Source organism: Bombina bombina, chromosome 5 (genome assembly GCF_027579735.1).
Source record: "Bombina bombina isolate aBomBom1 chromosome 5, aBomBom1.pri, whole genome shotgun sequence".
Taxonomy (NCBI): Eukaryota; Metazoa; Chordata; class Amphibia; order Anura; family Bombinatoridae; genus Bombina; species Bombina bombina.
Genome location: NC_069503.1, coordinates 360043178 through 360046752, shown reverse-complemented (window position 1 = coordinate 360046752; position 3575 = coordinate 360043178). Strand labels below are relative to the sequence as shown.

Sequence of the window (3575 nt, the reverse complement as noted above, 5' to 3'; positions counted from 1 at the left end):
CAGACAGTTTCCGCAGCGCAACATGAGGCCCTTTGGTGTTCATGTCAGAGATATTGGCAGATGAATGACACCAATGAGAGCTGACCAGTGTTCCCTCTGGGAATGCTGCCCTAATTGATAGACAGAATGCAAAGAAAAAAGTGTCTTTGAACCTGAAAAGAATCCTCCTTTTCCCCAAAAGCTAAGTCCCCCCTCACTCTCTCCAACCCTTTTTTCTCCCGCCCTGCATTCCTTTTTTGTAAAGGTGTTTTGTTCTACAGCAGTCACTGAGCCTAATGGAACTCAATGACTTTTTCCCCTCCACAGTCTGTCAGTCAAAAGCTCTAACCCAGGGTTGCTAAATGAAGTCCTTTCAGACTCAGACAAGGGAGGAATGTGTCAGTCATCCTACAGACTCTGTTGTGTTTTAATCTGTCAGAAAGGTGATAGAGGAGAGCAGTTGGGTCTAGCTAGGGCACATTCCCAGCAGCAGCTAAGAGGCCCTAGCAAATCCAGGTGGTGAAGCCAAAATGTCAGCCAATCCTAAAGAGTTTTGAGGTATGGAGTGTAAAGGCCCCAAAGGCATTATGTTTTGCAATCAACTGTGAGGTGTGTGGGCAGAGATTCAGAAACAGTTTCACAGCAAGCAGCACTTTCAGCTAAGGGCATTCACATGTGTGGTATCTGCTGCGCTCAGCTTTTTAAGCACAGTATTTTACTCCATGTAAAAATGTTATATTTAAAGCACACAATAAAACAATAGTGGGGAACTTTTAAAAGGGAAGTTAAATCAGAGTGTTTTATGAAGTCAGGTAAAGAGAATGGAGAGTTTAGCTTCTATACCTGTTTAATAATAATAATGTTTGTAAAACATAAAGCAAATATAACAGAGTAAAAGTTAAAAACAAATAAATAGGGCAGATGTTACACACCTACCACTTTTTAAAATAGTATTTAGTGTGCACAAATTTGCTGATCACATGACCACAGAAAATAAAGAGACATCTCACTTAAGCTATAGTGGTTTTTTTCTTTGTGTTCTAACTTGTTTCCCTATATTTGGGCTGAAATTCAAACAATATAATTAATGTCACTTTAAATGAAATAAAAAATATATATATATTTATTTATTTTTTTAACTAAAGAATGAGATTTTAAAATATGTTGTTTATTTTAAAAAGGGGTGTCCCTGTGGGAGCAAAACCCTCTAAATCTTTTTGGTCTTACATAGGGTATGTCCTCAACAATTAACAGCACTTCCTGATAGTTTAAAAATGTATTTAATCATCTTTAACAACATTTTTTGTAACAAAAAATAAATATTTTAGCACGATTAATTTGAGCTCTTTCACATACGTAATACATAATACTTTTTTTACTTTAATGTCAATTTTTCATAATAATAAAACAATCATAAATGCTTTTTAAAGTTTATTTTTGAGTGGAGATATATTCTATGTGACATTAATTATTATTCTTTTTTAAATAAATGTTTATGTTTTGTTTGCTTTTACAAATAATTTAAAATATTCAGAATATATATTTACTAAAGCTGGTTTCACTTAGTTTATTCTTGATAATATTTCAGAAAAAACAATGCAAATATAGAATTATAGAATTTATTTAAATATTTATTTGTTTTAAAGGTTTTTTTTAACAATTATTTATTTCTGGTACAAAACATTATCACCTGGCTGTGTGGAAAATATTATTGTATAGATATTTTACAGCTGTACAGTTATCTATGTCACCTACCTGCATTGATATAGGCTTAAAGGGACATTAAACCCCAAAAAATTCTTTCATGATTCAAACAGAGAATACAATTTTAAACAGCATTCCAATTTACTTCTAATATCTAATTTGCTTCATTCTTTGGATATCCTTTGCTAAAGAAATAGCAATGTACATGGGTGAGCCAATCACATGAGGTATCTATGTGCAGCCACCAACCAGCAGCTACTGGGCCTATCTAGATATGCTTTCCAGGAAAGAATATCAAGAGAATGAAGCAAATTAGATAATAGAAGTAAATTAGAAAGTTGTTTTAAATGGTATTCTCTATTTGAATCATAAAATAAAAAAATAGGGTTTAATGTCCCTTTAAGAATGGAATGATTGAATGTAAACATGTTTTTTTAATGCAAGTGCTCACACAGGAGTAAATGTGTACAGTGCTATTTTTGACTTTCACTGCTATAGTGTAAGAATGCTTATCTATAATTTGACCTAGAGCAGAAACTTCAAACTGTAAGTCATGTTGACCCCTCAAGCAGTACATAAAGTATATACGTTATCTGTTTTAAACAAAAGCATCTATACATGTGTGAAGATGCCTCATAAAGTATAACTAGGAGAGCAGTTGAATGAGATTCAATTATTTGAACAACATGCAGAACGTATGCTTTTATGGTAACCAAATCTTTCATTCTGGGACACTTATAAATATGTACTATATGTAGTTCTGAAATTTCTCCTAAAGGGACAAGTGGTCTTCCATGTTTTTGAACATGTATGCACTGATTCTCTATTTCCTCACGTTTACCAATATTTGACATTTTACAGAGCTTAAACAAAAAATAATACCTTACCTTGCACCTACGTATGCTCACCTGGATCCTGAAAGTCAAGCAGAATAACCTGATACTTGTTCCTGAAGATGTGCCTGTTGTACCTATCAGTTATCCTGCAGCAGTCTCACCAACAGTACCTGCTGCTGCTGAGAAATCTGTGTCCACCATACCAGTGACAGCCTTTGTTAAACCATCTGTGCCTACTGTTCCTGAAGATGCGCCTGTTGTACCTATCTGGAATCCTGTGACAGTCTCACCAACAGTACCCTCTGGGTATCCTGTGCCTGCTGGGAAACCTGTGTCTACCATACCAGTGACAGCCTTCCTCAAACCAGTTATGCCTGATGTTCCCATCAGGTATTCTGTGCCATATTACATTTTGCTGCTCATTTAAAACACCAGTGTCTATTGGACTTGGTCATTACCAAAAGACTTTGCATAAGACCTTTTCTGTGATCTTCAACCTGAACTACCAACTGTTCCTTTTACTTATCAAACAGTAAAGCTTTGAAGAAAGACTTTCATTTGTTCTGTGTATCTGTTTCTGCATTCTGAGTTCCACACAACCTCATCATCTCCCAATGGCATCTACTTATCAAGCCGTCAACCGCAAATACGCTGGAATTCCGCAGTGTATTTGAGGCGAATCTGATTCCCCTTAGTTATCAAACCCTACAGACTGGCAAAAGTAGAATTTTGTGATATAACATACGATCCGCCGTGCAAAGTCCGACACAGATCGATGGTTACGTCATTACAGATGTTTTAAATGCAAATTCTGCACTATCTGACTACATTTGCTAGTTAACAAATTCCTAACAGGTACGCTCGCCACTATTCCGGGCCAGCGTACATGGTTTTCAATCCACAGCCCTGGAGGCGGCAGATACCATAGGAATCAATGGGAGTTTGAAAGCATCGAAAGCTCATGTTCGCTGCTGCCCGATATCCCATTGATTCCTATGGTAATGTTTACACCTAACACCCTAACATGTACCCTGAGTCTAAACACCCCTAATCTGC

General features: G+C 36.1%; 1 long non-coding RNA gene across 1 annotated transcript; it reads left to right on the top strand.

Annotated features, from left to right (window-relative positions):
• The first annotated feature begins 447 nt into the window (after nt 1-447).
• LOC128659339 (uncharacterized) lies at nt 448-3071 on the top strand. Its single transcript, XR_008402337.1, has 2 exons — nt 448-537; nt 2545-3071. It is a non-coding gene; the product is annotated as an uncharacterized LOC128659339 (long non-coding RNA).
• The last annotated feature ends 504 nt before the right edge of the window (nt 3072-3575 follow it).